Here is a 26723-nt window from a genome sequence, read left to right as displayed (position 1 = left end):
ACTTTCCCTCTTTATCTGTCTTCTCTGATTTCTTTTTCTCAGGAGCAGTCTCAATCTCAATTCTTTCCAACTCTAGGGCTTGAGAAATAAGTTCAGAGAAGTTAGTGTGTTTGAAGCCGATTACTTGTACTCTGATACTGGGCTTCAAGCACGTTTCAAACCTCTTGCATCTCTCCTATTTGGTAGAGAGTAGACTCACTGCATAATGGCTAAGGCGGGAAAATTCCCTTTCATACTCAGCCACTGATCTGCTCCCCTGTTTCAGACTTAGGAACTCTTGCAGCTTCTGGTCTACATAAGCATCAGGGACATATTTCTGTCTGAATTCCCTGAGAAAGTCATTCCATGTTAATACTGCAGGTTCTACCAGACTGTGGGGAATGGTTTTCCACCAGTCATAAGCATCCCCCAGTAACAAAGATACAGAGTATTCAAATCTGAGCTCTTCTATACAATGTAGCTTCTTGAACACCCTATCCATCCTCTCTAACCATTGTTCAGCTTCTAGAGGATCTACTGTCCCCTTAAACTCTATAGCCCCATATTTCATCAATTTATCATACTGCCTCGTAGGAGACTGTGGTTGTACCACTGGTGTCTGTATTGGGACTTGAGTAGGTACATTACCAGCCATTTGTTGGAACATTGCAGCCATCTGTTGAGCGAACTAAGCAGGAAACTACGGTACTACAGGGGCTGGTGCTGCTGAACCACTGACATTTTGTAGGCCTGGGGCATCCCCTTGCACCTCAGCCTCAATAGATTGATCGACTGAACGATCACCCTCTTCCATAGTCAATGTGAGGATCTTAGACCTCCTAAACAAATAACACAAGGATATTTCCTCCCGTTAGTGCATATTTATAATGTAATGTACTGTATGTATCAAACAATGATATTGAGCAGTTGTACTATGAAGAAAGAATATTTAAGTAACATGTGAAAACATAATTTAAAAAAAAAAACTAGCTCTGATACCACTAAAACATGTCACACCCTACCCCTCTGTAAGGCATAACATGATCCCGTAGTATACTTAATGAATTACCAACTCCGTTTACTGATAACCCATTAAATACACTACAAGGGATTTTAAAAACTTCTCTTACTTCTTTTACAGTGGTGAGCACTATTTACAGGTGTTAAAAACTTTGGTGAACTGAAGTGAAACAATTAACTCATTTGATTTATTTGGAATTTCTGTAAAAATTTTGGCAGAGTGCCATCTGTATTTTGGATAAAACAGTTCTTTAGAAAACCTATAAAAAGACACTTCAATAATTTTCCAAATCCCAGTCCAATACATTTCTCAACACAACAATTTATCAACTCAATTCCATAGAAATTTTTCAAAGTCTGAGATAAGGAAATATAATACAATTTTTACAAGTCAAAATATCTCATAATTTACTTTACAACTCCAATGTACAATTTTAATTTATAACTGCTCAAAACCAAAAACAAAATATACATACAGTGAATATACATTACAGTACAAAATGCCAAATGTGGTATACTCACTATACCGAAAAATCTCTCGCTGGCGGTACTAGCAGCCTAGTCTGCTGCCCTATCTGTCTACTACCTGCGACAGCAATAAAAAGCTATCGCTGAGACAATGTCTCAGTGGTGCACAACATTAACCAAATACAATTTAAATCACAATTCATAAATCATATCAATAATGGATACTTAAAATCATAGTTAAATTCAAGACAGTAATTGTCAACAATAATTTAAACTCCATTTGTCAATATCACAATAATTTTCAATAAGTCAGATCATGGTTGAATTCAATAGACAGTATATGTCAATGAGAGTTTAAATCAATTTCACAATCTCACAATACATATCAATAAATCACACACTTAATCATGATCCATAGTTCAATTCGTCCCAAAAGCGATGGCTAATGAGGTATTCAATTCGTCCCAAAGTCGATGACTAATGAGGAATAACATAGCTAGCTAGCAAAAATATGAGTACTCATCCAATTCGTCCTTGAGGCACACACCTCAACACTTCCGCGGAGAGGAATTCAATTCGTCCCACTAGACAAGCTAATGAGGAATACAATCAATATACATGATAGCTGTGGTTTCAAACCATTTCCAATGTTTTTAAATCAATAAGTATCCATCAATGTCATTCAAAAAATTTCTCACAGTTTCAAATCATTTACAATGCTTTTCAAGCAATAAATATTCATTCAAATACATTTCCACAATTTAAAACAATAATATACAAATAGTCAATATTTATTTCAATTGAAAATAATTCAAAAGAAATAGTTGTTGTGCACAAACCTCTGATATTTGTCTCCTGGTCTTGACTCAGTATTTCTTTCCCTTTTGCTGAGCCCTTGTTAACTGAGAAACACAATTTGAAGTGTTTCAGTACTACATTAAACTGTCTCTAACGATAATGTTCGATAAGTAATTCACCGAACTCAATTATTCACTGAATACCTTTATTTGCTTAATCACCTAATATACCGACCCTCGATGCGTTTTAGGTAAATTAGGTTTTCGTGTCCTTAATATGTCACATTCGATAATGTTTTAGGATTGGTACGTGTTACCAAACTCAATTCTATGTATATTGCGTTTTCTTGCATTTCATTGCAAATTGCTGGATTTCGGGATACTAGTTTAACCTAGCCGGACGACCTATTTCCCTCAATTTTCGGGTTTTAGTCAAAACTAAAAACTTATAGATCTATGTCTTATTGCAGGTGGGGCAAAATTTTAGGTCAATCCGAGTTAAGTAGACCAAGTTATGGTCATTACACTATTGCTGGTCAAATGGCATCAAATTAGGTCAATTTTAGGTCAATTTGGTCAACTTTGGTTCGGCCAGTTTTTGGACTCGAACTTGTGCAAGCTTTTTGACTTCCTTCTGATCATTTCTGGGTTTTGGTGTCTTCATAAGACTTGTAGGTATGGGTCTTAGCTATTCATGGTTAAAATTTCAGGTCAATTGGACCTGTTTTGAGTGAGTTATGTCCTAAACACTCACTGCTGCCCAATTGGTCATTTTTCAGGTCCTAATTGTACCTGAATTGGTCATTTTCTTAGGTCACCTTGCAAGCAGAATTTTGGTATGCTTTCTCAATGAAAGTTGGCACATTTTGTGCCTAGTTCCACCTCCAATTGGTCTCATACCAATTGAGGTTACACATTTAAACTTACTGGCTAAAATGTACACTGCCCTTATTTACCTTGCTTAAACACACATCAATCACACACTTACCTTGCAATATGTTTACTTCCCTACCAAATCTGTTTTGGTACATTACCAAAAACATATTCCACTTTACATTAACATCACTTTGGGCAAATTACAATTATCCTCAACACACCAAATATAATTCTAATTTCCAAAGTCCAAATACAATTACACATACACATAAACATTACTAGTTTTTACATACACTTTACACAACAATTTCATATACATATCCATCTATCCTTAATGCCACAATTCTGCCCATGTCTTCATGAACACATATACTTATCCAAGAGTTCCAAGGCTGCCGAAAATGTCCCTCAACACCAAAGTGTCCTACAATTTATCAATTTCCATTCTAAATGCAAAATCACCATATACATATGAAGTAATTCACTAAGTTATTAAATCACCATAACCAACATCATTTCCCATCAAATATATGCACAATTATCTCATTAAATACATGACTACATGGCTGCCCAAAAATGGATATCTCAATAACTCTTCAACTTAAAAAATTTCCTTCACAAATTCAACACCCATAACATGCACACAAAGTTTAACAAAGCTATCTTCAAAAATGCTAACTTACCTTATAGTTGGAGCTTGTTAAACCTTGCTTAAACTTCTCAAATTTGGTATCAAACTCTTCCTTGTGATGTGTAGACCATTTTTCATGAAGGAACCTAAGTGTTTAGAGGTGAAATGAGGGAGTGGATGAAGGTTGCATGAACACGCCCATGGAGGTTTCCTCTCACCTTCAATTCGGCTAGGTTAATGAAATGAGGAAGATGAACTTTTCTGATGGTGTAATGGAAGTACACCTGCCCCACTATGTGTGTATTTTATTCACTAATGGTCCACTCACACCATTTAACAATATAATAAGCTTAAATGTGTTATTTACACATTTTTCACTCCATTTTTGGCTATTTGTATTAGGTACCACTAAACTAATTTTTCATTTTATTTTCTAAGTGTAATATTATTTATTTTTAATGGACATTTAGGTCAAAAGACAATTCGGGATGTCAAATGACCATAATTCCCTTGTTCGGATTGCATTCCCGAATTTTCGGTAGCACCGAGTTTTGTCTGTTTTTCGATTTCTCACTTTTCTTTGTACTAATTATTTAATTTTTCTTTGTTATTTCTAATGATATTTATTCTTCTATAAGGGTCTATTTAAGTCCTAAAAATGTTTTCCAGGGTTCCCCGCAGTCCAGGGCTAGTCAACGGTCCACGCCGTGACTTCCCGGTGTGGTCACCCATCGCTAGGGTTCCTGGCTCGCTTAACTTGGTTACTCTTCTTTGCTATTATTTTTCCTTTGTTTTTCTTGTATTTTCTTTTATTGTATTTTATTATTTTATGTCTTCTCACTCATATTGAAGTGTAGTTCTAGTCATCCTAGCTGTCCGGACAACACTGGTCACCGGAGCAGCATAACGCACTACCGAACTTAGGGGTGTTACACTTCTAGTCAAAGAAGTAAAATTGTAGCTCTATGTCTTATTGAACTTGTGGCAAAATTTCAGGTCTTTCTGAGTTGTATAGACCAAGATATGGTCAATTTACTCAAGTTGGACAGATTGCACCTTTAGTGCAAAATTTGGTCAATTTTAGGTCACATTTAGTTCTGGCAGTTTTGGTATCCGAGCTTGTGCAAGCTATTTAACTTGGTTCTGGCCATTTCTGGACTTTGGTATCTTCATAAGAATTATAGCTCTATGTCTAAGCTATCCATGGTAAAATTTCAGGTCAATTGGACCTGTTTTGAGTGAGTTATGGTCATCCTAATGACTACTGTTCATATGGTCAAAAATTTGGGTTTGCAAGGTTGCCATTCCGGATTTGGTAATTTTTAAGGTCAGTTTCTAGAAAAAATTTTGGCAACATTTCCACACGAAAGTTGGCCTATTTGGTGTCTAGTTTCACCCCCCATTGGCCTAATACCAATTGGGTTCACAGTTTTGCACTTATGACCTAATTTAAGTGCTGCCAACATACAGAAACTACATTTGAACATCACACTTCCAATTTTGATAATCCTCCTCCTCCCAATACTTCAACATTTAATCATGGCACTTCTATATATATTGTACACAGTTCCAGCAAGAATTTTGGGCTAAACACTCAAGTGCTCAATGCACACAATACACTATTAATGTTTAACATTTACTTCAACCCAAATTCAATGTACAACAACACATATATCACACATACACTTCATGGCAATTACACAAACTGCCCACATTCAACACCATCATATTTCATTAATCAATTTCATAAACTCACACACAAATTCATGATATTTAAGGCTGCCCAACATGGCAGTTTACTAAAGCATCAAAGTCCCACTATTAAACCCTTAATTCAAGCACTAACATACACATACTTGGATATTAACTTACTACAACTTCTATTTGAGTTAATCAACCTTAATTCCCATCCATTAGAGGTAAGAAAACTCAAACACAATAAACCTTCATGGCTACCAAAAATGGACAAGTTCATATCTCAATATTTCCTTCCTTTCTCTTCACCAAATTACTCACCTCAACCTAAACACAAGGTTTACTAAAGCAAAGGAGAGGATTTGGACGCTTACACTTTTGGAGCCTCCTTTAAACTTCACCAAATCTTGTTTTTCTTATTGCCAATATCTTCCCCAAGGTGAGTAGGCAAGTTTTAATGAAGGATCCAAGTGGAAATGATGGCTTGATCATGCACCAATGGAGCTTGCATGTAGGGCGGTAATGGTGCTTGCATGAAGGATCTTCATTTCGGCTGGTTGTTTGGGAGGAAGAAGATGACTCATTCTGCCCACAAAAGACTTAGATAAGTGTCCTAAAGCTTGAGTTAGTGGAGCACTAACTTAAATTTTATTGTTTAATTATTCCAATTTTCCTAATTTGCACATTTATCTCAATTCTTTCACTATTTACACAGTGTATCTCATTTTAATTTTTCATGACATTTCTAAAGTGTAATATTATTTATTTTTAATATACATTCAGGTCAAAAGGCAACTCTAGGTGTCAAATGACCAAAATGCCCCTCTTCAGGTTGTATTCCCAATTTTTTGGTAACACCGATTTTTGTCTATTTCTCGATTTTTCTTTTTTCTTTGTACTAATTTATTAATTTTTCTTTGATATTTTTAGTGTCAATTATATTTCAATAAACCTTTAATTATGTCCCAAAATTTAATTCCGAGGGTTCCTCGTGGTCCTGGGGTCGGCAACGGCCTTCTCGGTGCGGTCACCCATCACTGCGGTGCCGACTCGTTTAACTTAGCTTCATTTTCTCTCTTTCATTTTTCTTTGATTTTCCTTGTATTTTCTTTTTATTTATTTCATCATTATATATTTGTTCACTATCACCGAAGTGTAGTTCTAGATATTCTAACTTGCCTAGACTGATATTAGGTCACCGGAGCAATAGAACATACAGAACACGTACAGTGGGGATGTTACACCCTATGTGGTTAAAAAGGCATTTTTTGGCGGTGCACTGATCTTAACTCATATGGACAACGAAGAATTCCTAAGACCCATAAATGCAGATGCTGTCAAAAGGTATTATGCCTGAAAAAAAAAAAAAAAAAAAAAAACATAGGAGTGAAAACCCGAAAGGGCGCTTGTAGCAAAATGCGTGAAAGAGGGCGAAAACCTGTAAGGGTGCTTTCTGCAAAATGAGCAAAGGGTGAAAACCTGAAAGGGCATCCTGAAAAAGTGAGCCAAAAAAAAAATTCTAGGGGTGAAAACCCAAAAAGGGCGCTCCTAGAACCAGAAAACGGAGAAATAAGGGAGAGAACCCAAGACCAAAAGTGGTAATAAGTCACCACGGTATGAACATTCGTCGGAAGATTACTTGAAATAGTGGCAGTTAGGGGGATTCAACGTTAGCAACAAGGAATTTGTGAGATCTATTCTTTTCCCCTTTGAAATTGTACCTTTGTTTTTAAGCCATAATAAAATTGCTCCTTCACTCTAATTTATTTTTCTTATATACCATTCATTTATGCGCTATTAATTCATTAAAACTTTATTATAAGATCAGGATTTGAATATTGATAACCTCATGTACTTTGCTATGAGATTAGCAGGGGATGAATGATGGCCAGGCAGGTAAAAAAAAAACATAGAAGTGAAAACCCAAAAGGGCGCTCCTAGCAAAATGTGTAGAAGAGAGTGAAAACCCGTAAAGGGCGTTTTTCTGCAAAATAAGTGAGGAGCTTAAACCCGAAAGGACATTCTGAAAAGTGAGTAAAAGAGGGAAGTTGTAGACCAAGCCTTGGGACTCGTTCTGAATCTCTCCATTAATCATCTATCTTTGGGACTTTGTTAAGTACACTTTGGTTAGAGGAACATCTTGTGTAAGGTTTGCTTTGTGAGGACATTTACTTTTCTGTCATCAACCTCTGGTTCCTTTATCCAAATTGATTTTAATTTTCAGCATTTAAATTCTTGCCATCAACCTCTGCTTCCTTGATCTAAGTTGATTTCAATTTTCAGCATTTTAAATTTCTGTCATCAACCTCTGGTTCCTTGATCCAAGTTAATTTCAATTTTCAACATTTTAAATTCTTGCCATCAACCTCTGATTCCTTGATCCAAGTTAATTTCAATTTTCAACATTTTAAATTCCTGCCATCAACCTCTGATTCCTTGATCCAATTTAATTTTAATTTCCAGTCATCAACCTCTGGTTCCTTGATCCAAGTTGATTTTAATTTTCAGCATTTTAAATTCTTGCCATCAGCCTCTGGTTCCTTGATCCAAGTTGATTTTAATTTTTAGCATTTTAAATTCTTGCCATCAGCCTCTGGTTCCTTGATCCAAGTTGATTTTAATTTTTAGCATTTTAAATTCCTTCCATCAACCTCTGGTTTCTTGATCCAAATTGATTTTAATTTTCAGAATTTTAAATTGTTGTCATCAACCTCTGGTTCCTTGATCTAAGTTGATTTTAATTTTCAGCATTTAATTTCCAGTCATCAACCTCGGTTCCTTGATCCAAATTGATTTTAATTTTCAGCATTTAATTTCCTGTCATCAACCTCTGGTTCCTTGATCCAAGTTGATTTTAATTTTCAGCATTTTAATTTCCAGTTATTAACCTCTAGTTCCTTGATCCAAGTTAATTTTAATTTTCAGCATTTTAATTTCCAGCATTTAATTTCCTGTCATCAACCTTTGGTTCCTTGATCCAAGTTGTTTTAATTTTTAGCATTTTAATTTCCTGATTAAATTTAATTTTCAGTATTTAATTTCCTACTTTCAACCTTTGGTTCCAATATCCAAGTTGATTTTTAATCTTTAGCATTTTAATTTTCATTATTTAATTTTCATCATTGATCTCTGGTTTAGATATCCCAACTGCCCAAAATATGGGTCCGAATCTTTACATAATTCCTATACAAGAGAATTTCATTCTCTTTAATAGAAATTATGTAAAGAGGGGCAGCTGTAGACACCATATTTTGGCCGACCACCGAGAATAAGGAACTTTTAAACTTTTGACTCTATTATCCGGTCTCAATTGATGTCCCTTAATCATAAATGGCTTTTCTGAACTCACCGATTGCTCATCCCTGGAACAGACCGATCTCGCGCTCAAGTTAATTATTTTTCCGATCTCTTATCAGATGGGTTCGAATCAATATTGGGTCTCTGGACCATCCAATCTTGCTTATTGATATTCTCCGATCTCTCTGTATAAATATTGCAGAACTTCATTTGACTAATGATGTGATCGGGCTTCTCGCTTGAAGGCCCCAGATATTCCTTAAAGTGGAGTTAAGATTTCTATCCGTTCTAATAATGGTTCCAATCTTAAAAGTTCAAGTCAATGTCAAATCTCTGCAGTTTTAATATTCTAAGGTTTCATCCGGTGTTAGGTCATAACTTAGTCCGATCTCATGTTCTCGTGTAATGTTTTTTTTCGATCTCTTATATTCTGATTAATTGTTGCTTTCAAGTTTGATGTTCAACTATGTTCAATCAATTAAGTACTCAGATAATTTGGATGCTGTTCGATCTCATCGAGAAATTGAACCAAAAAGAGCTTTAATTCATTTCGAAGTAAAAATTTATAAGTCATTCAGCAGGAGGATCTCCCCCAGCCTGCTCCCCATATGCATTATCAATTCTCTCATCCCTTCCCTCTCTCTGAGGCTCCTCGTCGCTCTCCTCTTCAGCCTCTGGGATGAGCTGATTCATCCAGGAGAAGTCCTCCTCAAGATAATTGCTTCTTCAGCTCCCCCAGGAGGTTGTTATGGGTGTTCACATATGTCCCAGCCTCTTTTGTTGTGCTTTCCTCCTCCTTGGCCTAGAGCTCCTCCTCCTTGGCCTAGAGCCCCTCCTCCTTCGTTTGTAGTTCCTCGGCAAAATGAGTGAGATCGGCACATCATACTGCTTCATCTGTTCTTCCAGTTTGGCGATGTAATCATTGGCAGAGGAGAGCTGAGCCTATGAAGTTGAGGCATCCTGGACCGCCTTAATAATCTCCTTCCATAAGGCGTGGGCTTTCTGTAACACCCTCCCGGTAATCATTCCGTACATTCTACTGTTCCGGTGACCGGTGTCGGTCCGGACAGCTAGAACGTCCGGAAAAATATTTAAACTTAAGTCAGGAACCATAATTAACTCAAATATTAATAAGAAAAATTTAGTAAAAAATTTTAGAAATAAAATACAACCAAGTTAAACGAGCCGGTGCCCTAGCGATGGGTAACCAGAGGAAAGTTGCGGTTCTCGCAACGAGGAGCCCTAGACCCGGGGGAAAAATTGTAAAATAATTTTTGGGACTCTTGAGAAGGGTCATTGAGGTTCCTATGGCATTAGAATTCCAAGAAAATACCTAGAAAAATTTTTCAATCGGTACAGACAATTTTGACCCGTTAAGCCAAACGGAGGGCATTTTGGTCATTTCGCCTTCCGAGGTGATTTTTGGCCGACTTGTCCAGTTGAGTAAATAATTAATATAACATAAAATATGAATAAACATTACTAGAAATTAAATTGAAATTGAGTAGTGGAGGAAAGAAAAGAAATTGAGGAAAAAGGCTATTTATGACATCATGGTGATGTCATTTATAATTACCAACCAATCACAATTTAGCCATCCTTTGACTAACTAAATAAAAGACTAAATGAAGACTAAATTCACCAAAATTTGCAGCAGCCATCCTTCTCTCCTTAGTGCAGCCGAAACCTCTCCCATACACCCTCCATTGATGAACAATCCAAACCTTCAATCTTCTCTTCATTTTACCCTAAAACCCAAGAGACCTTTCACTAAACTTTGCCCTAGCACCTTGCTAAACCTTTTGGCAGCCAACAAGAGGAAAGAAAGTGAAGTTTAGGGCTTTGGAAATTCTGCCCAATCAAGGTTAGTGCTACACTTTTATTCTCACTCTTGTAATCTTAGTTAGAACATCATTTTGAGCTAAGAGATTTCAAGAAATTGAAGTAAATTACATGTGTTAAGGGTACCTTCAATTTTCGGTAGCCTTATGGAAGATTGAGTTTGATTGTTTAATAAACTTAGAGTGGCTGGAAATGAGGGTTAAGGTATTAATATGCATGGATATTGAACTAAGTATGTTAATTAAGGTTTATGAGTAAATTGATTTGGACATTAGGGTTTGGAAAGGTGAAAATGTGACTTGGCTTAGGAAATTGTTAGAGAACTTGTTAATGGTCAATTAGTGACTATTTTAGGTATGTTGAGCACAATTTGGACTGAAAAATGGGATTGCTAAGAGAAGGAGTAAGCTGCCCTAGGACAACAAAAATGGACTGAAATTTCAGTCCAATTACACAGCCATAACTTTGGCTGTGTTAGTCCAATTGATGTTTGGCCAATTGGACATGAAACTAGGTTTATAATGGCACATTTTTTCTGAAGAAACCATGCCCAAAAGACCAAAGCAAGAGGACCAAAACTTGGCCCCAATCCGGACACCCTGCACTGATTCTGCAGAATTGACCAAATGAACAGTAACTGTTCATTTGGCCATAACTCACTGTAGATTTGGTCAATTGACCTGAAATTTTTACAGCAACAAGTTAAGACATAGAAAAACAACTTTCATGAAGGAACTTACCCCAAATTATGGCCAGAACCTAACCCAAATGGTAGTGGAAGTTACTGTTTCTGTTACTGTAGATATGGTATTTTCTGCAGAATGGGAATCCGGCCAACTGTGGTTTTTGGACCATATCTGGAGCTACAAAACTCCAAATGGAGTGATTCAAAAAAGGAAATTCAACTAGACAAAATAAGGAACAACTTTCATGTTTTAAATTTCTTCAAATTCTTACAGTAACAGTATCCAATGGAACAGTGAAGTTGACTCACCAAAACTGAAAATTCTGTTTGTGTTGGGTTACACTTTGAAATGGTATGAACACTTAATGCCAACAAGTTTTAAACACCAAATGTGGTATGTTGGGAGTGCCAAAGTCAATGAACATATTTTCTATCCAAAAGTCAACATTTTTGTTGACCAATGAGGTTAATAGTAACACCAAAACATGAAATTTACAAATTGAAGAATTTAAAAGTTTTAAATTCCCTAGTATACCTAACAAGATTGGTTTGGATAGTTTGGCATGCCAATAGGGTTTAGTTAGCAGTACTGCACATGGCAATATGCCATTCTGTGATTTCATGGTTTTTAGCCATTCTGACTTTGTATTGAGACTTGGCCTTGTGCCTGATATTATTTACAGCTTGTTAGCCGCTCACTGCACACCGGAGATGCATATGTGACCGATGGTGTGACGGCCCGAGGTACTAGGTACCCAAAGTGCGGTTACCCGTTATCCATCCGATGCCTAGTGTAGGTTACTTGGGGCAACCAAATGAATAAAAGTGAACAAAGTTAATGAAATAATGAATATACCAATACCAAACAAAGAAAGCATACACATTCTATACACATTTATTTTCTTGCTATTTTCTTTTATTATATTATTGCACCACTAAGCATTATTGCTTAGCGCGTTGCTTTTGCCACGCGTAGGTACTGGAGATCCTGATCGTGAGCCCAGTAGACCACAGACTGGGTGAGTCTGTTCTGCAGTTCTGCACTGTGTCCTCGTCACCTCGTCACCTGCAGTGCATTGGTAGGGCACTAGGTGTCATTTTGTCATTTTGTAATTAAATTTTTATTTTCTCATATGTATTTGGGATTATGTAATGTATTTTGAGGTTCATGTAAATAATAAAGATTTATGGTTATGTATGGAAGTAATTTGAGCTTTTAATTGTTATTTATATATATGAGAACCCTGAGAAATGGATGTTTGAGAAATGAAAAGGCTATTGAGAACTGAAATTGAGAAATATTGTTGAGTTTTTGATATTGAGACTTTGTTGATGAATTGAAGTTGGGTTTGTTTGAAAATTATTTGGAAGTGTTTTCACAGATTTCGAAGAACGGTTTTCTCCATTTTTAGCCGGTACTCCGCCGGATTTTCTTTAAAATTTTCGGAACCTTAAATGAATAATATTTTTTATAAATGGCTTAAATAAATTGTATTTCATAAATTATATGCAAAAGCATGATATAAATTAATTGAGGAATATTAGAGTGTGCCGGTACACCGTGTGGCATTACTTACTCGGGTATACTGTACACGGGTAAGGGGTGTCACACTTTCTCTCTGATCACATGCTGATTTGCAATAGTTTCTGTAAAAATTTTGGCAGAGTGCCATCTGTATTTTGGATAAAACAGTTCTTCAGAAAACCTGTAAAAAGCACTTCAATATATTTCCAAATCTCAACTCCAACATATTTCTTAACATAACATATTTCTCAACTCAAATCCACAGTGATTTTTCAAATATTGAGATACAATAAATATAGTACAATTTTTACAAGCCAAAATAACTCATAATTATTTTACAACTTCAATGTACAATTTGAATTTACAACTGCTCAAAACCAAAAACAATATGTACATACAGTGAACATACATTACAGTGCAGAATGCAAAATGTGGTATACTCGTTATACCCGAAAATCTCTCGCTGGATGTACTAGCAGCCTAGTCTGCTGCCCTGTCTGTATGTCTACCTGCGACAGTAATAAAAAGCTATCGCTGAGACAATGTCTCAGTGGTGCACAACATTAACCAAATACAACTTTAAATCACAAATCACAAGCTATATAAATAGTGGATACTTAAAACCATAGTTAAATTCAAGACAGTAAATGTCAACAAGAATTTAAACTCCATTTCTCAATATCACAATAATTTCAATAAATCAAATCATGATTAAATTCAAAAGACAGTGAATGTCAATAAGAATTTAAACTCCATTTCAAAATTTCACAATACATATCAATAAACCACACACAGCTTAATCATGTTTCAAAGTTCAATTCGTCCCAAAAGTCAATGACTAATGAGGAATAACATAGCTAGCTAGCAAAAATATGAGTACTCATCCAATTCGTCCTCAACAGGCACACACCTCAACACTTCAGCCAGAGAGGGAATTCAATTCGTCCCACTAGACAAGCTAGCGAGGAATACAATCAATATACATGATAGCTGTGGTTTCAAATCATTTCTAATGCTTTTCAATCAATAAGTATCCATCAATATCATTCAAACAATTTTTCACAGTTTCACAATTCAAAACAATAATATACAAATAGTCATAATTTATTTCAATTGAAAATAATCAAAAGAAATAGTTGTTGTGCACAAACCTCTGATAACTGTCTCCTGGTCTTGACTTAGTGTTTCCTTCCCTTTTCCTGAGTCTTTGATAACTGAGAAACACAATTTGAAGTGTTTCAGTACTTAATTAAACTGTCTCTAACGATAATGTTTGATAAGTAATTCACTGAATGCTATTATTTGCTTAATCAACCTAATATATCGACCCTCGGTGCATTCTAGGTAAATTAGGTTTTAATGTTATTAATATGTCACATTCGATAGTATTTTAGGGTTGGTACATGTTACCAAGTTCATTTCCATGTATACTACATTTTCTTGCAATTTGCTGGATTCCGGGATACTAGTTTGACCTAGCCGGACTACCTAGTTCCCTCGGTTTTCGGGTTTTGGTCAAAACTACAAACTTGTAGATCTATGTCTTATGGAACGCAGGGCAAAATTTTAGGTCATTCTGAGTTATGTAGACCAAGTTATGGTCATTTTACTATTGCTGGTCAAATTGCACCAAAATTGGTCATTTTAGGTCACTTTAGGTCATTTTAGGTTCAGCCAGTTTTTGGACATGAACTTGTGCAAGCTGTTTGACTTGCTTATGGTCATTTCTGGGCTTTGGTGTCTTCATAAGACTTGTAGATATGGGTCTTAACTATTCATGGTTAACATTTCAGGTCAATTGGACCTGTTTTGAGTGAGTTGCACTTAATCCGGATTTTCAGGGCCTAAACACTAACTGCTGCCCAAATGGTCAATTTTCAGGGGTTACTTGCACTTAATCCGGATTTGGTCATTTTTCAAGCTACCTTGCAAGCAGAATTTTGGTAAGCTTTCTTCATGAAAGTTGGCACATTTTGTGCCTAGTTTCACCTCCAATTGGTCTCATACCAATTGGAGCCACACAATTAAATTTATAGGCCTAAAACTCAAACTGCCTTATTGCATTTCTTGCATACACATCAAGCATCACTTTTAACACTCACCAAACTTAACATTCAAACCAATTCTGGTTGTACCACAACCTAAACATAATTCACAACACATTATAGGTCATTTTGGCAGCTTACAATTACATTCAACATACACCAACAAGTGCAGAATCTTTCAATCCAATTTACAACAATTCAATCACCTTTTTATGCTCATTTACATGTCCCACTTCACACCACCTACACGCACTCAAACTGCCATAACAACCAACACATTTTAACATCATTATTCCATAAACCAAGCATGAATTCCAGCATTCCTTAAGAGTTAGCAAACTTCGACAATGGTACACTTACATTCCATTACTTTCCAAGCTTTAAATCTCATTTTACACTTACATATACTAAGTATACATTACCCAAACAATTTCCTACACAATATACATTTAATCAATCATTTAATTCACCATTTACAAGCACAATTAAACTGCCTTCAAGGTGCTTCCATGGCTGCCAAAAGTACACATTCCCATTCAACATCAAAACTCAAAAATTTCTTCATAAATCAAACACCCATAACATGCTTACAAACTTTAACAAAGCAACATTCAAAAACACAAACTTACCTATTTTGAAGCTTCTTAAAAACTCATCAAAACTTACCTTTCTCACTCCCTAAATGCTGCCCAAGGTGTGGTAGTTACTTTTAGTGAAGAAACCCTAACCACTTGAAGCTTGGATCATGGATGCATGAAGCTCACAAATGGGACAACAATGGTGGTTTCTAAGGCTTTCTTTACGGCAATGGTGGTCTTCAAAGGTGGAAGATGAATTTTTAGTGGAGTAATCTGGCCACTTAATGCATATTATAATCCCTTAGTGGTCCACTCACATAAGAAATTGATTTAATATTATTTAAGTGCTAATTACCCAAATTTCACTCCACTTTTGGCTATTTACATTAGGTACCCCTAATTTAATTTTTTCATTATATTTTCCAAGTGTAATATTATTTATTTTCAATGGACATTTAGGTCAAAAGACAACTCAGGATATCAAATGACCACAATGCCCCTGTTCGGGTTGCATTCCCGATTTTTCGGTAACACCGGGTTTTGTTCGTTTTTCGATTTCTCACTTTTCTTTGTACTAATTATTTAATTTTTATTTAATCTTTCTTATGGTATTTATACCTCAATAGGGGTCTATTTAAGTCCTAAAAATATTTTCCAAGGTTCTCCGTGTTCCAGGGCTAGTCAACGGTCCACGCCTTGACTTCCCAGTGCGGTCACCCATCGCTAGGGTTCTCGGCTCGCTTAACTTGGTTGCATTTCTTTACTATTATTTTTCCTTTGTTTTTCTTGTATTTTCTTTTCTTTTATTTCATTATTTTATGTCTCCTCGCTCATCTCGAAGTGTAGTTCTAGGCATTCTAGCTGTCCGGACAACACTGGTCACCGAAACAGTAGTACGCACTACCAAACATAGGGGTGTTACAATTCTCCCCCCCTTAAATAAATTTCGTCTCAAAATTTTACCTGGCATTAGTCTCTGAATAGCCGTGGGTGCTATCTCCTCATATCCTCTTCATGTTCCCAAGTAGCTTCCTGGCCTGAATGATGGTTCCACAGCATTTTAACCAGGTGTATCTATTTATTCCTCAGCTACTTCACCTCATATGCCATAATTTTTATGGGTTCTTCCTCATATGAGAGGTCTGGATTTACCTCAATCTCTTTAACTGATAGTACATGAGATGGGTCAGATATGTACCTCCTTAACATGGACACATGGAAGACATTGTGTATCCTTGCTAACTGTAGAGGTAATGCCAACCGATATGCCAAAGGACCCACTCTTTCCAGAACTTCATATGGTCCGATGAAACGAGGACTCAGTTTCCCCTTTCTGCCAAATCTCATAATCTTCCTCCAAGGAGAAACTTTGAGGAATACCTTATCACCCACTACATATTCAATATCTCTTCTCTTCAGATCAACATAGGACTTCTGACGATTTGATACAGCCTTGAGTCTATCTCTGATCAATCTGATCTTTTCCTCTGTCTGCTGAACAATTTCTAGCCAAATCATTTTCCTTTCACCTACCTCATCCCAACATAAGGTAGTTCTGCACTTTCTGCCATACAAAGCTTTATATGGAGGCATCCCAATGCTTGATTGGTAGCTGTTGTTATAAGCAAACTCAATCAAAGGCAAGTGTGTATCCCAACTACCTTCAAATTTGATCACACAAGCCCGTAGCATATCCTCCAATATCTGAATAACCCTCTCAGACTGGCCATCTGTCTGTGGGTGGAATGCTGTGCTGAAGTTTAATCTAGTTCCTAGGGCTCTCTGTAGACTACCCCAGAATCTAGAAGTGAACCTTGGATCTCTGTCAGACACAATTGATACTGGCACTCCATGTAGTTTTACAATCTCATATATGTACAATATGACCAATCTTTCCAGGCTATAGTCCATCCGAACTGGCAAAAAATGAGCAGACTTGGTCAATCTGTCAACTATAACCCATACTGCATCATGACTACTCTGTGTCCTTGGAAGTCTTGTAACAAAATCCATAGTTATTGTTCCCATTTCCACTCTGGTACTGACAAAGGATGTAACAAACCAGCTGGAACTTGATGTTCTGCCTTTACTTGCTGATAAGTTAGGCATTTGGAAACAAATTCAGCTATATCTCTCTTCATATCCATCCACCAGTAATGCTCTTTCAGCCCTTTGTACATTTTAGTTCCACCAGGGTGCATAGCAAATGGAGACTCATGTGCTTCCTTCATAATGATTTGTCTCAATTCCACATCACTAGGAACGCACATTCTGCTATGATGTAGCAATAAACCATCATCTCTCACAGAAAATTCAGGTTTCTTGCCCTGCTAAACTTCTTTCAGTAGCTTTTGATATTTTTCATCACTTTGAGCAGCCATTCTGATCTGATCAATCAACACTGGTTGTACATGCCATGCAACTACTGTCTGTCCCTCATCATCAATCTCTAAACTGGCATGCTGTGCTTTCAATTCATATACCATGGACAAATGAGAAACTCTGAGACTTGCCATAGTCTTGCGACTTAAGGCGTCAGCCACCACATTTGCTTTCCCTGGCTGATAGTCTATTAAGCAATCATAATCTTTAATGAGTTCTAACCATCTCCTCTGCCTCAAATTCAATTCCTTCTGGGTGCCCAAATACTTCAAGCTCTTGTGATCTGTGTAAATGTAGCATTTCTCCCCATACAAATAGTGTCTCCAGATCTTCAGAGCAAAAATAATAGCTGCTAGCTCCAGATCATGTGTTGGGTAGTTCCTCTCATGCGGTTTCAGCTGGCATGATGCATAAGCAATGACATTCCAATCTTGCATCAGTACACAGCCTAACCCATTGTGAGAAGCATCACTATAAACTGTGTATTCTTTACCCGGAGTAGGTAAAGTGAGGATTGGAGCTTCAGTCAAACACCTCTTCAACTCATCAAAACTTTGCTGGCATTTATCAGTCCACTGAAATTTTACATCTTTCTGAAGTAGCTTGGTTAGTGGAGAAGATAACATAGAGAACCCTTTCACAAACTGACGGTAATATCCAGCTAAACCCAGAAAACTGCGAATTTCTGTGATGTTCCTAGGCGGCTTCCAATTAAGGATAGCTTCTACCTTGCTAGAATCTACCTTGATCCCTTCAGCTGACACAACATGTCCCAAAAAGGAGATTTCTTTCAGCTAAAATTCACATTTCGACAATTTGGCGTATAGCTGTTTCTCCCTTAAAGTCTGCAGTACAATCCGCAGATGTCTGTCATGCTCTTCTGCAATCCTCGAGTATATCAAAATGTCATCAATAAATACCACCACAAATTGATCGAGATATGGTCTGAAGATAGTGTTCATTAGATCCATAAAAGCAGCTGGAGCATTGTTAACCCGAATGGCATTACTAGAAACTCATAGTGGCCATACCGAATTCTGAAAGCAGTTTTTGGAATACTCTGCTCTTTCACCTTCAACTGATAATAACCAGATCGCAAATCAATTTTGGAGAATACCGCTGCACCCTTCAATTGATCAAACAAATCATCAATGCGAGGCAATGGATATCTATTCTTTATTGTCACCTTATTTAACTACCGATAATCAATGCATAAGCGGAGAGTACCATCCTTCTTCTTAACAAACAATACTGGCGCTCCCCAAGGTGACACAATAGGGCGGATGAAGCCCTTTTCAAGTAATTCTTGCAACTGTATCTTTAACTCCTTCAACTCTGCTGGTGTCATTCTGTATGGCGTTATGGAGATTGGATCCACACCAGGCATAACATTAATTTCAAACTGTACTTCTCTTTCCGGAGGTAATCCCAGCAATTCATCAGGAAATACATATGGAAAGTCATGTACTGTAGGGATGTCTTTCAATGCTGGACTCCCCACTTTGGTGTCTACCACATGTGTCAAGTATGCTTCACACCCCTTTCTGATCATTTTTCTGGCTAGTACAGCCAAAATGATGTTTGATGGCAATAACTGCCTCTCCCCATGTATTACCACATCGCTGTACTGAGGGAGACCAAAAGTGACTGTCTTCAGCCTACAGTCAATTATGGCATGATGCCTAGCTAACCAATCCATGCCCATGCCCAAGATGATATCATAATCTCTGAAGGGCATTTCAATGAAATCAAACAGAAAAGTGTGTCCTTGGATCACCAAAGGACAATCCCCATCTATTCTATTAACCCTGACCTCCTGTCCTAGTGGACTTGTTACTAGCACCTCAAAGTCCATTTTTGTACATGGAACAGTAATGCAATCAATGATGCTAGCACTCACATAAGAATGGGTAGAACCCGGATCAAATAACACAAACACATCTTGATTAAAAGTTGAGAAGGTACCAGCCACAGCATCAGATGTCTCTGTCTCTTCTCTCTGTCTCATTGCATAGACTCTGACTGGAGCACTGTCTTGCTCTGAATGTTTCACTGTGCCTTGGCTGCCTGCTGGGCTACCTCTACCCCTGCCTCTACCTCTGCTGGGTGGTTGTGAACTTCTAGTGATAGGGCTCTGAACTGACCCTTCCGCAGTAGTAGGAGGTGGTCCAACTCTGTGACTACTGGTGCAGTCCTTGGCAAAGTGTCCTGTGCCTCCACAGCTATAACAGGCTCCAATAGCCCTGTAGCATATCCCACCATGATTTCTTCCACAAGTTTCACATTGGCGGGGAGGGTAGGAACCTCTGGTACTCTGCTGACCAGATAGAGGAGGCTTCTGTCCTGAATATCTTCCCCTACCAGACTTCTTGCCACCTCTGCCATGTCCCCCATGATTCTTCCTCTTTCCAGTAGGACCACTGGAACTCTGTTCTACTGATTTTCCCTCTTTCTCTGTCTTCTCTGATTTCTTTTTCTCAGGAGCAGCTTCATACTCAATTCTTTCCAACTCTAGGGCTTGAGAAACAAGTTCAGAGAAGTTAGTGTGTTTGAATCCGACTACTTGTAGTCTGATACTGAGCTTCAAGCCGGTTTCAAACCTCTTGCATCTCTCCCTGCTGGTAGCAAGTAAACTCACTGCATAATGGCTCAGGCGGGAAAATTCTCTTTCATACTCAGCCACTGATCTGCCCCCTTGTTTCAGACTTAGGAATTCTTGTAGCTTCTGGTCTACATAAGCATCAGGGACATATTTTTGTCTAAAGTCCCTGAGAAAGTCATTCCATGTTAGCACTGCAGGTTCTACCAGACTGTGGGGAATGGTTTTCCACCAGTCATAAGCATCCCCCTGTAACAAAGATACTGAGTATTCAAATCTGAGCTCTTCCGTGCAATGCAATTTCTTGAATACCCTATCCATCCTCTCTAACCATTGTTAAGCTTTTAGAGGATCTATTGTCCCCTTAAACTCTGTAGCCCCATACTTCATTAATTTGTCATACTGCCTAGTAGGAGACTGTGGTTGTACCACTGGTGTCTGTATTGGGACTTGAGTAGGCACATTACCAGCCATTTGTTGGAACATTGCGACCATCTCTTTGAGCGAATCGAGAGAACCGAGGTCTTGTGGGGCTGGTGTTGCTGAACCACTGACATTATGTAGGCCTGGGGCATCCCCTTGCACCTCAGCCTCAATAGATTGATCGACTGAATGATCACCCTCTTCCATAGTCAATGCGAGGATTTTAAATCTCCTGAACAAATAACATAAGGAGATTTCCTCCCGTTAGTGCATATTTATAATGTAATGTACTGTATGTATCAAACAATGATATTGAGCAGTTGTACTATGAAGAAAGAATATTCAAGTAAAATGTGAAAACAGAATTTAAAAACCTTGCTCTGATACCACTAAAATATGTCACACCCTACCCCTCTGTAAGGCATAACATGATCCCGTCGTATACCTAATGAATTACCAACTCTGTCTCCTGATAACCCATTAAATACACTACAAGGGATTCTAAAAACTTTTCTTACTTCTTTTACAGTGGTGAGCACTGTTTACAGGTGTTAAAAACCTTTTTGAACTGAAGTGATTGAACTAACACATTTGAATTATTTGAAATTTCTGTAAAAATTTTGGCAGAGTGCCATCTGTATTTTGGATAAAACAGTTCTTCAGAAACCTGTAAAAAGCACTTCAATATATTTTCAAATCTCAACTCCAACATATTTCTTAACATAACATATTTCTCAACTCAAATCCACAGTGATTTTTCAAATACTGAGATACAAGAAATATAATACAATTTTTACAAGCCAAAATAACTCATAATTATTTTACAACTTCAATGTACAATTTGAATTTATAACTTCTCAAAACCAAAAACAATATGTACATACAGTGAACATACATTACAGTGCAGAATGCAAAATGTGGTATACTCGTTATATCCGAAAATCTCTCGCTGGATGTACTAGCAGCCTAGTCTGCTGCCCTGTCTATTTGTCTACCTGCGACAGCAATAAAAGGCTATCGCTGAGACAATGTCTCAGCGGTGCACAACATTAACCAAATACAACTTTAAATCACAAATCACAAGTTATGTAAATAGTGGATTCTTAAAACCATAGTTAAATTCAAGACAGTAAATGTCAACAAGAATTTAAACTCCATTTCTCAATATCACAATAATTTCAATAAATCAAATCATGATTAAATTCAAAAGACAGTGAATATCAATAAGAATTTAAACTCCATTTCACAATTTCACGATACATATCAATCAACCACACACAGCTTAATCATGTTCCAAAGTTCAATTCGTCCCAAAAGTCAATGACTAATGAGGAATAACATAGCTAGCTAGCAAAAATATGAGTACTCATCCAATTCGTCCTCAACAGGCACACACCTCAACACTTCGGCCAGAGAGGGAATTCAATTTGTCCCACTAGACAAGCTAGCGAGGAATACAATCAATATACATGATAGCTGTGGTTTCAAATCATTTCTAATGCTTTTCAATCAATAAGTATCCATCAATATCATTCAAACAATTTTTCACAGTTTCACAATTCAAAACAACAATATACAAATAGTCATAATTTATTTCAATTGAAAATAATTCAAAAGAAATAGCTGTTGTGCACAAACCTCTGATAACTATCTCCTAGTCTTGACTCAGTGTTTCCTTCCCTTTCCCTGAGTCTTTGCTAACTGAGAAACACAATTTGAAGTGTTTCAGTACTTAATTAAACTGTCTCTAACGATAATGTTTGATAAGTAATTCACTGAATGCTATTATTTGCTTAATCAATCTAATATATCGACCCTCGATGCATTCTAGGTAAATTAGGTTTTAATGTTATTAATATGTCACATTCGATAGTATTTTAGGGTTAGTACATGTTTCCAAGATCATTTCCGTGTATACTGCACTTTCTTGCAATTTGCTGGATTCCGGGATACTAGTTTGAACTAGCCGGACTACTTGGTTCCCTCGGTTTTTGGGTTTTGGTCAAAACTACAAACTTGTAGATCTATGACTTATGGAACGCGGGGCAAAATTTCAGGTCATTCTGAGTTATGTAGACCAAGTTATGGTCATTTTACTATTGCTGGTCAAATTGCACCAAAATTGGTCATTTTAGGTCACTTTAGGTCATTTTAGGTTCGGCTAGTTTTTGGATCCGAACTTGTGCAAGCTGTTTGACTTGCTTATGTTCATTTTTGGGCTTTGGTGTCTTCATAATACTTGTAGATATGGGTCTTAACTATTCATGGTTAAAATTTCAGGTCAATTGGACCTGTTTTGAGTGAGTTATGGCCTAAAAACTAACTGCTGCCCAAATGGTCAATTTTCAGGCCTTACTTGCACTTAATCCGGATTTGGTCATTTTTCAAGCTACCTTGCAAGCAGAATTTTGGTAAGATTTCTTCATGAAAGTTGGCACACTTTGTGCCTAGTTTCACCTCCAATTCGTCTCATACCAATTGGAGCTACACAATTAAAGTTATAGACCTAAAACTCAAACTGCCTTATTGCATTTCTTGCATACACATCAAGCATCACTTTTAACACTCACCAAAGTTAACATTCAAACCAATTCTGGTTGTACCACAACCAAAAAATAATTCACAACACATTATAGGTCATTTTGGCAGCTTACAATTACATTCAACATATACCAACAAGTGCAGAATTTTTCAATCCAATTTACAACAATTCAATCACCTTTTTATACTCATTTACATGTCCCACTTCACACCACCTTACACACACTCAAACTGCCATAACAACCAACACATTTTAACAACATTATTCCATAAACCAAGCATGAATTCCAGCATTCCTCAAGAGTTAGCAAACTTCCACAATGGTACACTTACATTCCATTACTTTCGAAGCTTTAAATCTCATTTTACACTTACATATACTAAGTATACATTACCCAAACAATTTCCTACACAATATACATTTAATCAATCATTTAATTCACCATTTACAAGCACAATTAAACTGCCTTCAAGGTGCTTCCATGGCTGCCAAAAGTACACATTCCCATTCAACATCAAAACTCAAAAATTTCTTCATAAATCAAACACCCATAACATGCTTACAAACTTTAACAAAGCAACATTCAAAAACACAAACTTACCTATTTTGAAGCTTCTTAAAAACTCATCAAAACTTACCTTTCTCACTCCCTAAATGCTGCCCAAGGTGTGGTAGTTACTTTTAGTGAAGAAACCCTAACCACTTGAAGCTTGGATCATGGATGCATGAAGCTCACAAATGGGACAACAATGGTGGTTTCTAAGGCTTTCTTTACGGCAATGGTGGTCTTCAAAGGTGGAAGATGAAGTTTTAGTGGAGTAATCTGCCCACTTAATGCATATTATAATCCCTTAGTGGTCCACTCACATAAGAAATTGATTTAATATTATTTAAGTGCTAATTACCCAAATTTCACTCCACTTTTGGCTATTTACATTAGGTACCCCTAATTTAATTTTTTTATTATATTTTCCAAGTGTAATATTATTTATTTTCAATGGAAATTTAGGTCAAAAGACAACTGGGGATGTCAAATGACCACAATGCTCCTGTTCGGGTTGCATTCCCAATTTTTCGGTAACACCGGGTTTTGTCCATTTTTCGATTTCTCACTTTTCTTTGTACTAATTATTTAATTTTTATATAATATTTCTTATGGTATTTATACCTCAATAGGGGTCTATTTAAGTCCTAAAAATATTTTCCAAGGTTTCTCGCGGTCCAGGGCTAGTCAACGGTCCACGCCGTGACTTCCCGATGCAGTCACCCATCGCTAGGGTTCTCGGCTCACTTAACTTGGTTGCATTTCTTTACTATTATTTTTCCTTTGTTTTTCTTGTATTTTCTTTTCTTATATTTCATTATTTTATGTCTCCTCACTCATCTCGAAGGGCAGTTCTAGGCATTCTAGCTATCAGGATAACACTGGTCACCGGAATAGTAGTACGCACTACCGAACATAGGGGTGTTACAAATGGAAGCGCCCATGACCTTGGCTAGGCCAGGATTCCCTCTGGTGCAATGGTTCCTTTCCAGTGATTGGATAAGAAGTTGAGCCCCCTGGGAAAGCGTCCTAACAGTGGGACCAGAGGACTCCCCTTCCACATTCGAAGAGATCGAAGGAGGCGGAGGAGGCAGACATTCAATTTGCTGAGTTGGAGGAACGGTGACCTCTACTTCAAAGACTGGCTGCTCTTGAGGTCGAGGAGGGGAGCTCGGTATTTCTACTAATTCTTGTTGAGGAGTCTGAGCAGTAGTAACAGTGGCCTCCTTCATCGCCCGTACCTTTCGGAGACCTCCCTCTTTCGCTTGCAGCTCTCTTTAGAAGCATCCCCAACTGCCATACCTGCACAGACAAAAAGTTAGTGAGTTCACTAAGATTCAGAGGCTAGAGATATGGATTATACTAGGACTAAGGTCAGAGAGCTAAAGCTCGTAGTCTCCGTCGGTGATCAGCCGCATTACCCACCACTTCAACTCGGCCATAACCACATCTAAGCACAAGAATTTGTGGGTGGACGCTTGAGTCTTTAACTCTTTCACTATGGCACCTTTGTCCTTATTTAAGGTGAGCTTCTTAGGGAGTTGGGGGACCAAATAATTCCAATTGTGTGGGATCCCTTCAAAGCCATTTTGATCCTTAGTCCTAAGGATGAAAAACCAATCCTTCTAGTTCTTCAGTGAAGAAGGGAGATCGGTAAAAAGCGAGCAGTTCGGCTTTGCCTGGAAGAACCAAAATTTGTCATCCTTCCTTTGGGTAAGCCTATGCAGCTCAGCAAAACTTTAGTCATCAGCTCCAGCCTCTTGGCTCGACATAGGCCCTTGAAGGCTACTAAAGTCTGCTAGGAGTTCGGATGCACTTGAACTACCGAGACATGGTAGAACATTAGGATGGCCTTGTAAAATTCGTCCAAAGGAAAACGGAGTCCGGCTTTCAGCTGCTCTTTGTATACTATGATGAGATCACCTTCATCAAAGAAGTGATCGGCTCGATGGTGGCCATGGCATTTGATCAGTTCGAAGGAGTTGATCCACAGATTGTACTCCTGACTTATGGATTTTAGATCGGTTTCTCTCAAGATGAACGACAGCTCATTAACTGGCAGGTTTTCCCTTCTCGAAGAGGTTCCTCGCTTCGGTCTCGTAACCAGACCAGTAACTGGAACAATGGCCGTGCTGGGGCGTTCGCTTGGCCTAGTCGCATCGCCTTCTTCTGAGGTCCACAAAATATGGACAGAAGGCGGGCTCGCAGCTCTCTAACCCTCAGTACTGCTCATTTTCAAAAAAACAAAAAGGAAATTAACCGAGAAAAGATCAAAATCCTTACCAGAATGTAATCGGTGCCTGAAAACTCTAAAAAGCGAGAAGAAGTGCTGAAATTGCTAGGGGTAGCTCTGAAATGACGTAAGGAAGCAAATGGGTCACCTCTCCCTTATTTATACCCATCTGAGCATTAAATGCTCACGAAGTCCCAAGCAACGCATCGGTTAGCAGAATCCGATTGCTTCCTTGACACGTCGCGGGAAGGTTCCAAAAACATAATAAAAATCAGATAAATGAGATTGGTTAACCAAAGTTCATCAAATTGAATAAATTTCTGAAGCAGGGATCAGATCGGTTACACTTATCAGAGATCGAAAAAATAACTAATTCAATAACAAAACAAAAATATTCAAATAAAATTTCATTTCATTTCCAAAAGATCGGATTACATTTGGGCGATCTCAAAGATCGGATTACATTTGGGTGATCTCAAAAGATCAGATTATATTTGGGCGATCTCAAAAGATTGGATTATATTTGTGCGATCCCAAAAGTACGGGTTATATCCTTTAGGCG

This window comes from Hevea brasiliensis, chromosome 5, assembly GCF_030052815.1.
Source record: "Hevea brasiliensis isolate MT/VB/25A 57/8 chromosome 5, ASM3005281v1, whole genome shotgun sequence".
Classification (NCBI taxonomy): domain Eukaryota; kingdom Viridiplantae; phylum Streptophyta; class Magnoliopsida; order Malpighiales; family Euphorbiaceae; genus Hevea; species Hevea brasiliensis.
This window is presented reverse-complemented; position numbering follows the sequence as displayed.